Below are 13,185 nucleotides of genomic sequence, written 5' to 3' on the forward strand. Positions count from 1 at the left end.
AGGAGACATTTGCTTAGGTGTTTGAGGTTAATTTTTATATTTTAGAAATAGAAACGGCATACTCTGGCCCAGTTTGCCCTCTACCCCTAAACGGGGTCCTCAAGGCAAACTGCATGTTTTAGAGGCTTCCCTTTAACACACCGGATTTAGCACAAGCCTGTTAGTCAATTAAAATGTGTGCAGAGGCAGGGAGACATCTAAAAACATACTGGACACTTTTGCCTTGGGGACCATGTCTGAACAGTGCTTTATGGGCGTTGGCTGTTGCCTTAAAAAAAAAAAAAAGAAAAAAGAAAAAAAAAAAAGCCACACCCACACAAGCTGCTTTATGTCTGAATCAGAGCAAGAAAAGAATTGCACTGGTCTACACAACTCCCTTGTTTAGTGTGCCATGCTTCCTTCCTGCAGGGGCAGTATTGACCAAGCCACACAAGTATTTTTGTTTTAATCAGGGCACAAACTAATGGGTGGAACCGCAAACTCCACAAACTCTCCCCAGAAAATAAATAAATAAAATACAAGTAATAATAAGCATTGTTGCACTTATAACCCTCGGTTCAAGATGCCATTTCAAACAGTCCTTAACCAAATTTAATATAAACTTCTCTCGTTGTCTGCCTATTTTACAAGCAAATTGTGCAGCTTTCTATTAATACATCACCTCAAAGGACTTGAGTTGAACACAACTCAACTTTTGAACTTTTGAAGTTCTATAAGCGTTTTGGAGACACACACGAAAGGCATACAAATGTGTGTAAGACCCCCCAGCCCCCTTTTCCTGCCCTCACTTAGATGCAACTGCAATATGAGAAGCAATTATTCCTCTTACCGGTTCGTCTGAAGGAGTTGTTGTGCTTGAGGAAGAGAAAAAGAGGCGGATGTGAGAGCACTACACGGACACAGTCCTTTTTAAACAAAGTCTGACACACCCATCTTCAAAGTACCAACCCCTTCATCGCCTCTTTTCCGTGATATGTCGTTTTTTTTTTTTTTTTTTCGTTGTGTGCAGAGACACAGGGCCTATTTCTGTACCAGTAAGACCAGTTAAAGGAATACTTTAGTCACTTCCAGGAAAATAGTGGCCCTGAATGATACGTTGGTTATGAAACCCGGTGGAGTAGGAGGTAATCCGAATGTTGACTGAGCCTCAGGTGGAGCCAAGCAGGGTGATGACAGTCAGGCGCGAAAGGCGTTTAATTGGCTCCTAAAAAAAAAGAAGAAGAAAAGAAAATCATAAAACAAGAGCGGGCTTCAGTTTTTACGCGAATGATCAGGAGCGCGTGGGCAGAGCTGTGTTCAGCGCGTTCACTCCGCAGCTCGCCACACCCTCGGTCTACTGGACTTTGGAGACTCTTGACGGTGGCAGCTGACTGAAACTGTCATATATTTCTAACAGTAGGGTTGTGCTCATCAGCACACTCTGCAGAAGCTCTCTGCACCTGTTTTATAGTTGTAAAGTGTGTTCATGTGCGAAAAGTAATGAATGCAGCATGAATTTACACTAAAAACTTGGAGATCACTTTAAGAATTTGGTATCCCTCGCCAAACAAGTTCCTAAACATAGATGTTTTTTTTTTATGTAGGAAAAAAAATCCTTTATTTTATTTTTGTCATATTTCTGCCAATGTACAAGATTCCTATGTGTGTTGCGTGTGCAGCTTCAAGAACAATCTCATTGTAATGTCACATCCTTCTGTCAGTGCACCATAGTCGTCTTTGTGGAAACACTGGTATGCACGTCTTCTATATTTTGTTATGTGTTGTTTGTCATGTCTTTCTTATTTTTTAATGTCTATGTATACGCATGATTCTGAAAAATAAACCAATCATCAATTATTCTGAAATACTAAAAACTGTTTGAAAGCCTAGAATTTTTCTTACTAATCATTTTTCTTGGTCTTTTCTACATCACTCAAATAGTTACAAGCTGGTAAATCGTATCACATGCAGCACCATCCATTTCACTGCATGTAATGCTCAAAGTGCCCCTACATAATTTGAAAATGATTAAATCTGTGCAAATTGTACCAAAATTAAGTTTGTGTGAGGGCGTTAACTGTATTTTAAGAATAACAAGTGTCTCATGTTGGAGCTCTCTGCATTTCCCAACTGGACAGGAGAGAAGAACAAAGTAGCCAGTCGAAGCATTTTAATCTTCAATAATCACAAACCAAAGGCTAAAGAAACAATGTATTCTTTCGCAACAAAATACATGTCATGATCCTCAAAAGAGGAATGCTGTCTTCACTCAGCGAGTGAAAAGTGGATTTTATTTTTATTAATGAAGAGATACAAAACATACATTTGACACTTTTTGTGCAGGTGAATGATTTCCTTCTCTCAAATCCTTCTTATCTTGCTTACATTGGAAAGGTCTACTTAACAACTAAAATTGCTGCCAACAGTCAAGACATGGTGTCTGAAACAAGAAGTTACATTTCAGTCCCTACCCTTGATTTTGGAAGCATGTACTCTGGCCTGCATGACAGACATATGGGTGCTGGGCGTTGCTTTCTATTCTAGCCCCAAGCCAATAGCTTAAAAAAAATATGTACACCTGCTTCAAGACTGAGTCACAGCAGTCAACATTTATACTAACCTTCAAGCCATCTTGTTTGTTTAGCAAGCCTTCTGTCTCCAGGGCCAACTATGACTTAGCCATACTTACGACGGCTGGTTTTAATCAGGAGACAAGCTTCCGACGGTACAACCAACCAGGAACTTGTTTACTGTTGCATGAAAATACCACCCCCTACACCTATAAAAGAATAAAAACAATCAAGGTTTTGTCATGATGTTTTTGTGCATTCTTTCACTTGCATTCACACCCGTTGAACCCAAGATGGTATTTCCCTAGTCAGTACAGAAGGGTACTGAGTGTACTTTACAGTTTCCCCTTGGGGGTCAGTAAATATATCCTCTTCTACTTCTTATTAAATAGATGAGTAGAATAGAATAGATTAATTCTATGCAGATTAGTCTGCTCTTGAGAAAATGAAACTTTAACGACACAAGAAAGCTAATTACTAAATTCTCAACATTTTAATAAGACAAGCCTCACATTCACTTTGACTCCGAGAGGTTACAACATGCATGCATTTTCTTTGGCATTTAAATTTCGATATGCACCAGTTTATTTTAACTAACTTGACTTAGGAAAGCAGACGTGACTCCGAAAACATTTACTTAACACGATGGAACCCAATGTTACTTTAGATATTTCAGTGGTTATGCAAAAAAGTAAAGTTTGACTAGGAAGGTCAGGATCAGCATATTTGACCAGTATGGTGCGTACCACATAAAAGGTCATTTTGAAAGAGTAAAAATGTCAAACTGGTTTGCTAAAACGAGAGAGGCTGCACCACTGCTTCGCTGTTTGTTGTGAGACCAGTAAACAGGAAATGCTGACATAAATTGAGATTGGAACAAAGCTGAAAAAAGAAAGACCTTTTCTCATCTGAAATTTGAAAGCAATTTTGAGAGTGTCCAAAAAGATGTCTTTTGATGAAAATCAAGTTTTAAATTTAAACAAGAGAGATTATGCAATGACAAAGGATTAGGGAAAACCCTAATACTGCAAGAGACACACAGGGCCACGAGGGAAAATGGTAGTGGTCATTTTCAGCTTGTGTTGTTAAGAGCAAGTCAAATTAGATTCCAAATAATAATGGGATTTTTTTTATCCCCCCCCCCCTCCTCCCTTTTATTTTTTTATTAGATAGGAATGTGTAAGGCGGAGCTTATTTCAAGAGAATGTGGTTTGTGCAGGAGGAGATTAATGGGAAACACTCAAATACCAAGGATGCTTAAAGCAGAATGAAGTTTGCCTTGTGCGGTGACCAAGTCCGAGTCCTGAAACTGAAGCAACCAGATTTGTTGTGGAAAACACCTCGAACAAAGCTGTTTAACACAAGACACCCACCAGCATTCAAGAAGTCGACGCTGTTGTGTGCTGAAGAATTAAGAGGCATAAATTCCTCCAAGTTGATGTGCGAGGCTGAGCCACAATTACTGGAAATGGATCAGCTGTGGTTAATCTTGCCCATGGGTGGAACATCAAATGCAGCAAATAACAGTCACACAGCGATGAGTCACACACATGTACAACTATTATTTAATTTTATTTTATTATTTAATTATTCAATATCGAATTGAACAAGTGTACCATTTGCATATTGTTAAATACACAAGCTCTCCTTTTCTTGCTCTAGGATTTGTGCGAACAGTTGTAGTTGCAACAGAAAAAAAAAAATATTTGTGGTTTTCTGCGACAAGCTTGAGCGTGCAATGGCCCTCAAAGGCATTCAGAGATAATTACACAATGTTGACAATTCAGGCTTTATTATGTGGTGCTCTGCACAACTCTGTCCAGACTTGATGAATAAAAACTGCTTTAACAGAAGCCTAACCCACAGGAAAACACATGAGTCTTCACTACGCAAAACTAAACAGGATGTTAGAGTCTAAAAGTTTGATTGTAGCAGATTGTACTCTAAAAGTGGACTGACAGCTCACCCTGCAGTGTTTCCCCCGCGCCAAGCACTGCAGGCCTACATTGGCTCATTTCAGGTTGTTTCCAGAATTAAAAAGAGAAGGAGGAAAATGGTATTCATTGGAACTAAAACGAATGCAAATCCCCATCTCGCATTTGCCAAAGAAACATTCAGAATTTTGGGAAAACATTCACTGACAAGGACTGACAGGGGAAAAAGGTGAAACTTTTTACAAAGTGTACAAACAATTTTCTCTCAGATTTCTCCAGCTTTTAGCCATCTTCCGATGGATTTAGGCCAGTTTCCCTCTCATGCCCACTATTTCTCATTTTTGCAATGCACTTTAAACAAATATTTTTTCTTTCTTTTCCACAAAGGCCAGATTTTTTAAGTACTGCAAACAGATTTTTCACCTGAAACCTTTAAAGTTGACTCTTAATTAATGGTCTCCTTATCCAAACTGTCAATTTAGCCGGACAGCAACATAGGTAGACAGTTTAGGCATGCTAATTCTTTCCTTTGGAAGATGGATTAAACCAAGCTCTGAAAAATCTTCTAATCTTGAGCTGTTATTTTATAACTGAAGCCTGATCCACACCTTTCTCCCTGTGTACTTTGGTCTTCATGATGCTGTTTGCTCGACAGCGTTCTCTAGCAAACCTCTGAGGTCTTCACTGAACAGCTGTGTTTATACTGATGTTTTATATCATTTACTAATTAAACAAAAGGTTCTGAGTTCAAATGTGCAACGTCCTTTTCAAATTTGTATTTGTAAAAATGATTTGAAGGCGTGTCTTTTAATTTTACAATCATGTACCAATTTGTGTCGAGCCAGTGAATAATGACCCAGGTAAAACGCTGAACATTAAAGTTTTAATTTGACAGAGCATGGAAAAGTCGGATAAGTACGTTATATTTTGACAGACACCACATTAGTCATCACTGGTTTTGAACAAAAGGCTCATGGAAGAATGAATACTCACAAATAAAAACTGGAGCCTTCGGTGACAGATCTGTAAGAAGACGTTTTTCAAACCAATTCAAAAAGCTTTTTTGTTTTTACATATTTGTTGAAACTTGCTATGCTGTGACAGTATGGTATGAGACAGTTAATCTGAGACAAAAATCAAAAACAACCGCGAGTGACTGACAGCGCTAACCCTCCTCCTGGCTCCGATTAGTTGTTTCTGCCTAAGTGGTGTGTTTCTCCAGTTAGTCTTGGGAGCACTGGGTAGAAGTCATCAGAGCTAAATTTTTTATGGAATATTTGTCTTATGCTGTCATGACATAATGACAATTTTAACAAATATGTAAAAAAAACAAAAAAAAAAACAACAGATCAAATCTTATAGCTTTAAGAACAGAGCTGGAGTCTGTTTACCTCTGGTGGCAAATGCTTCAGCAGGTTTTATCTACATCCATTTAAATAGATTTTAATTTACAAAACAAATACTGGCCAAAACATTTACAAAGTCAAAGAACTGTGTGAGGCAAGACTAAGGAATAGCTACTACTTAACTCAAGAGGCATAATTTTGTTGTTGCCTACAATGTAATTATAGTTTGTAGGCAAGTAATTGCTGCGATATCCACACTTCCTCTGATGCTCAGTAATTTAAAAATGAGGTTTAATTTCTGGCGTCAAGCAGCAAAAAGTTACCTGATGATGTCTAGTGAAGTAGCCCTAAATGTTCTTTTTCATCAAAGTGTTTAGATATTCACATCTCAGTCAACAAGGGGTTAAAGCTTCCTCTCTACACCAATGCTGTTTTTTTTTATGTATACAGTAATTTATAGTTTGGTGTGGAGTTGCATGGTTTCTCCTGCAGCCACACAGACCCAAACATGGAGACTATTTGATTTAGGCAAAAAAGTAGTATATGCCATGTATTCAAATTGTTGCTCACAGACACCTGCAACAGGGAGGGGTTGAATTTGAATATCTGAGACTGAGAGGGACCACAGCTTAGCGCGAGAATGACTTCTGAATAATACAGCCCTTGTTTTTGGTTGAATTGGTAGAAATAGAGACTGTTATTATGAAGCTTGGATCTTTAAATGTTGATTTATTATTATTATTATTATTATTATTATTATTATTATTATTATTATTATTATTATTATTATCAGTTTTGTTATTCACCGCTTTTAAATCATTCATGTGCAACATTTTGGGAACAAAAACAGGTTGTGGTGTTTACGGTGTCAGCATGTGTACGCTGTCCTTACGCTGCCGCTTACATGTCTAAAGTTAGCATCTGGCTTGACATTCCTCTCAATGTCAAACTAAGTGATTATTTCACTGGTTTTGACTTTATTTGCTCTGCTTTGGTTTAAAACATAAAATACCTAAGAATTATCAACCTGAATTGGATAACTCTACATTGAACATTGCTCATCTTTGTATTTTTTGGTTTTAGACCCATGTGGAATGTACTGAATAGTTAAACATGAACTTAATTTTTTGGTTTTATTTTGGGAAAACAAACATAAATGGAAGGATTCACAGGGAGGGAGAGAGAGCATGAGACTATTGTCTGTGAACAGAAGCTAGTCATTTCGCCATTTGGACATTTTTACAGATTTAACCATTTCATGTCAGACTTTTTCAGATACTGCCTGCCACTGGGTGGTTCTATTTTTTCTGTCACTAAAGGTGCTCTGCACCTGTTTTCATTGTTGTTCAATGTGTGCTCTCACTTTTTCATGTTCAGAATAAAAAAGAAAAAAGAAAAGGTCAATACATGTTTGTCTCTGACTGGATCTCAAATGTCACTGATGTCAATGCAACATCAAGAGAGCCTGAAATGTGCATGTAAAGCAGTAAGCAGGGATTTGTGCTCTGGAGTGTAGCCTGGCCACCAGTTCCTCTTGCCCTTTCTGTGTACACACCGCATGTGTGTTTTTTTATGTCATAAACCGAGGTTTTTGTTTACTCGGTGCACGTTTCTGTGAGACGACACAGTGACTAACAAAATAAGAAAATTCATTTTGCCGGGGAGAAGCTTTAAAGTGGAGCTAGTTGTAAAGAAAACCCTGTGTGAGTCACTGGGAAACCAGCAAACATGAGTCACTGGGAAAAAAAACAAACATGACAAATAAAAGCCACTCCTGCATAGCTGTGATTATGCGTAGCCTAAGTCTAGAAATGGCATTTGTAGAACAGAAGCAACATGCAGGTAACTTTCTGCAAGCAGGTTGTTTAAAAGTATTTGTTCTTTTTAAAATAAAACCAAGAATGTTGCTAAGCAAGAGGATCGAAAGCTAAACGCCCAAAGTGCTGGCATGGCAATGAAGCCATGAACAAACACACAGAGATACAAAACACATGAAGCTGAACCGGTTTGCACTCAGCAAACTGAGTAAACTGATTAAATTACTCATGGATTTAATAGGTTGTTTAAAGCTTATTTTAAAATGAATTGCATAAGATTTGAGTAATACTCCTGTTATGCAAATTTCTCTAGTTTGTGGTAGTCAAAATATTGAATTATGAATCATATGGGGCTATTGTAAATGATTATTTTAGTAATCGAGTTAATCCGTTAATCAAGCAAGAGAATAAAACACTTGATAAAGTAAAATGTTGGTAAATACTGCCACAGCAGCAGTATTCATATTACCCGTAGTTTAGAGAATTGAACAGTAACAATGATTGCTAATGTTTTCAGTTAACCTGGACAAAAATTATACAAAAATCTTAAATTATATTCAATTTAATAAGCAACAGGCTCAGAAAGACACTTATAAAAAATGTCTAGTTTTTAGTTTGTGTTTATCTTCAGTCCCTTAAATAGATAAACTCTCACTTGGCCCAGCCATTTGGAGCTTTTGTGTCCATGTTAGCGACGAGATATGGCACCTTCGTCACACACAGGAGCGCATGTTCCAGCTGTAGACACCACGGTGGGGTCCGCCTGCCATTTGTTGCGACCGAGATGGTAGGACATTTATTTTCCGGCTTGTCCGTGAAGCCAGGCGAAGCATCGGCTACAGCAGCTCGCCGTGTTCCAACGATCTGCATAGTTGCAGATACATAAACCTGCCACACATCTCACCCCATTTGCTCTGATTCAGCCACTAGCTAGGCAGCAGAAGGACCATGCACCAGTTATTTTATGGATGTCTATTAGTCCCCCGAAAAATGATGCAAACCTGGACATTCTCATCTGTCAATAAAATTCCCCTAGATGCCCTAAACTGAACTTGAAAACTGGACATATTAAGCTGACAGCATTTAGCATTTGTCAACTGTAAGCAGAAGTGAAAGTATCACGGAACATAATTAATCACACGACTGGAACACGGAGCACTAAGCGTTAAAACTTGATTCAAGGATAATTTGCCTCGAGGAAGTTTTCCTTTTGAGAAACTGTGGTAACCTTAGAATCATATTTAACTGCTCCGTTAAGGTGGAGTCACAAAGTTGGTTTGACTGTCTGCCAGCAAAAAACTACTCAAACAGGATCAGACCAAAGCACATTTGTTGGCCCAGCGAAGAGTAGGAGCAACGACAAAGGGAGAACCTGATGAATAAGGTGCACCATTAATCAAAAAGGAAGATTTCTTCCTGCACTACAGGGACATTGCATTATTTATATAACTATTAAGATCTATACTATATTCAGATCAAATAGCTTTTAATATTTAAAAGCCCAAAATTCAGTCTCAGAAAATGAGAATGTGCAGGAGTAATTATGCAAACATTGTTTTCAATTACAAATATTGTGTATTATAACCATATTGGTTATCACTGTTGCTTGTGCATCTTTTACTACCACACTTTTTCCTTCCACTTAATTTTCCAACAATATGTAGGGACCTCGCTTTCTCTGAGCAAATTACCAATGCCACTACCTTTCAGTGGCTATCTGCTGGTCAAATGTTAAGTCAGGGGTCTTTGACCTGATTGATGCAAATGTGGATTTCTGCAATAATAATCCACATTTGTTTGAGTTTATTCAATATTCTAGTTTTGGATTTGTATGAGCTGAATGATAATCCACAAGAATAAAATAATAATAATAAAAAAATGCAAACGTTATCACAAATATATTTCATCCAACTGCTGTCTGGAGCAAATTATCATTGCAGGGACACAGGAAGTCTGGTACTTATTCCCAGCAGCAGGGAGAGAGGGAGTGTACCGCCTACATAGGTCACAGGTCCATCAAAGAGATAAACTGGACAAACAAGAGCCATTTAGAATAACCCAACAGCAATTTTTTCTGGACCGTGAAAGGAAGCATGGTGCAAACCTGCATTCAAAGAACATGTAAACTCCATACATACACAAAGAAAAGGCAGCGGTTCTCCCAGTTGAGCCTCTTTTCAGCCCATAAAACTACTTGTTTGACCTGAAAATGTATTTTCTGAGACACTTTCATTTATTGAGACTCACCTGCTTATTTTTTTCTTTTTCTTCTTTCATGTTTTTCAAAATGTTTGTGTTCCCAATTCATTGGTGATCTTTGTTTCATGCTTTATGTTCTCTGCTTCCTACTATCTGCCTTGCTCACATATGAAAATTCCTCTTGCACTGACTAGAAACAACAAATTGGAAACAAGACACAAACAGCTCCATAACAACAAGACAGAAAAGCATTCATTTACCAAATGCCAATGGGAAACATAGTTTTGTCATTTGATTAACTGCTTATAACTGTCAGCAATTTTATGTTGAGCAGTCATTTTGTTGCCATAGGGGCTTTCTGCAGTTGCCAGAAACAGAAAAAAACATACAAAATTAATTTGTGTTTATCCCATGAAATAAAAACTTCTACTGGATATTGCCCACTTTGTTGTGTATATGAAAACCCTTGTGCTTGCTGGTGCCTCCATGTTTAACAAAGTTGCTTACCTAATAAGGCAGCAAACACATTCACCGTAAGCGTATCTTCACCTCAAAGCACTCTAGAATGCCAAGCAAGCATGTAGAGACAGTGGAGAGGAATGACTCGACCTGCAGAGCCTGCAACCGATGATGGCCACATGCCCAAAGTGGCTGGGAATCAGGAGGATAGAAAGAAATCAGGAAAACATTGATGCCGTTGGCATGGAATATTTCCCAAGAAAAGTGCATTTACACAAAACAGCTACTCGTGTGGCAGCAACTTTGTGCATTTAGGTTTCATGTGGACGTGGTGCAGCTGGGAAGACAAGAAATGTATGTCACTTTGAATGTTGTATGGTTGTTGTGTTCTACTGTCAAGTAAAGTTTATTTGTATAGCACATTTCAGCAGCAAGGCAGTTCAGAGTGCTTTCATAAAATATACAATTAGCAATAATGAAACAAGCAACAAACATTACGTTTAAGCAAATGTCATCAAGTAAATACGCAAATATGTCGATCAATGCTCCACTTACTACTGATGAAAGTCAAGTCTGTTGGGATTTTAATGCACAGTAGTCTCTCGGGTTTACAGAAATTGGTTGTTAAGTCAAAAATATTCAGTGAGCATGTAGCGACAGTGGATGTGTTGATGAAAATGACTTGGGAATGCCAGAAGTCAGAGGAGAATAGGCAGGCTATGATAACAGAAAGGCAACAGCAACTCAAACATCCTACCTATGTAGGGGACCAACTGAACACACAACATGTGGAACCTTGAAGCTGATGGGCTACAGCAGCAGATGACTGAACTAAGTCCCACACCTGCCAACTAAAGAACAGGAAACTGGAGCAGCAGTTTGCAGTTTGAACATTTTGGGAAAAACAAATCTCATTGGATGAGGCTGTCAGAATTTGGCAAAAACTCTAACTCTATCTTTATATATATATATATATATATATATATATATATATATATATATATATACCCATCCATCCATTTTCTTACACCCTTGTCCCTCATTGGGGTCGGGAGGGTTGCTGGTGCCTATCTCCAGTTAACGTTCGGGGCGAGAGGCGGGGTCACCCTGGACAGGACAGGACGCCAGTCTGTCGCAGGGCAGCACAGAGACATACAGGACACACAACCATGCACACACACACACACACACACACACTCACACCTAGGGGCAATTTGGAGAGGCCAATTAACCTGACAGTCATGTTTTTGGACTGTGGGAGGAAACCGGAATACCTGGAGAAAGCATGCACAGGGAGAACATGCAAACTCCATGCAGAAAGACCGTGGCTGGGAATCAAACCCAGAACCTTCTTGCTGCAAGGCAACAGCTCTACCAACTGCGCCACTGTGCAGCCCTATATATATATATATATATATATATATATATATATATATATATATATATATATATATATATATATATATATATATATATATATATATATATATATATATATATATATATATATATATAAATTTTTCTTTTTAACAAAACAAATATTTTAAGCCTGACCTTAAAAGTAGACAGGAAATCTGCTTCACAAATAAAAGGAGTTGGGTGTGCTGCAGAACATCTTGATAACTGAAATCTCTTCATCTGTTTGGCAGAAATGAGATACGCTTAACAGAAAATCAACACTTTTGACCTGTGCTGTTCTTATTTTTCTCCTTTCAGCTGTGTTAAAAACAAGTTTTACAATTAAGACAACAATTGTTTCCTCATTCAGGTTTTATTTCTGTTGTGACACACCGCTGAGGCAGTTATTGCTATTAACGAACAACCAAAAAAGAAACCAACTTCAAAGAATCAAACTGAACAAAGAACAGCACTGGCACGATAGTGGCAGAAGGGCGGCTGCCCAAGGCCTGCAGTACCTCTGGTGGTTGCAGAAGGAACAGAAACTTAAGCTTTGACAGAAACCACATTTTTAAAAGTAATTTAAATGTAATTTGAATTTTTTTCTTGTTGCTGAAATGTTCTGCTCTTTTTTGTTTTTTTTTGTCTGAGTGACAAATTGAGAGGACAGAAGTAAACCCAGTCCATTCAAAATGACTCTGCTTGATGTCACTGCTTACTTATAAGCTAGAGTTTGAACTGCAGCAAAGCTACCTGCTGCAAGAAGCTAGAAGGATAAGACAACTGCATCGATGAAGAGACTAAGACTTAGACGTGTAATGATTACTGGTTTTTGCCATGTGGCAAATAGGTATTAGTTCAGGTAATGTAGGGTCTATGTTTAAAATGTTCACTTTTTGCTAACGTATCCCACTCACTAACAGGTGCCATGACAACAAGATATTTAATGTTATTCATTTCATAATGTCACACCTATTGGTATAGAGTAGAATAGAATAGAAGCGTGGGTTCTTGAAATTAGTTGGTTTTGTCTGTTGAGTTCAGTTTTCAAAGGTGAAAATGTATAAGCAAGTCATTCTTTCCTCTTCTGATTCCTTTGTCTTTATATGTGATCAAGCGTTTATAAATGTTTTCAGTGGAGCTTTTTCATGGGACAAAATCAGTCTGATAGGAGACGGTAACTTATTTTACAACACAACTTCATTTGCTTCTGTGCAAGTGAAGTCATATTACAGCGAGTATGAAAACTGACCTGGATGAAATTATTGCAATCTACTTGTTTTTGTTTTTAGTTTTAACTGAATGACAACTATTCATATGGATGAGTTTAGTTTCACGTGGCGTTAAAACAGAACTCTGAGGTGAGATTAGTGGCTCTGCAACAAACACAGTGCCATTTTGTTTTGAAAAAGATGTCTGCGTTGTAGTTTTTTTCCATTTAAATTTGAATATTATATATTATTTGTGATGAATACTTCTTACA

At 37.9% G+C, this 13,185-nt stretch overlaps 1 long non-coding RNA gene across 1 annotated transcript; it reads right to left on the minus strand.

Annotated features, from left to right (window-relative positions):
* Window positions 1-1,144: 1,144 nt before the first annotated feature.
* Window positions 1,145-3,723, minus strand: LOC145547665 (uncharacterized). The gene is made up of 2 exons (XR_014083961.1): window positions 2,600-3,723; window positions 1,145-1,204 (listed from the first exon to the last, which is right to left on the minus strand). It is a non-coding gene; the product is annotated as an uncharacterized LOC145547665 (long non-coding RNA).
* Window positions 3,724-13,185: the final 9,462 nt, after the last annotated feature.

Source organism: Poecilia reticulata, chromosome 16 (genome assembly GCF_904066995.2).
Source record: "Poecilia reticulata chromosome 16, P_reticulata-male-v2, whole genome shotgun sequence".
In the NCBI taxonomy this organism is placed as follows: Eukaryota; Metazoa; Chordata; class Actinopteri; order Cyprinodontiformes; family Poeciliidae; genus Poecilia; species Poecilia reticulata.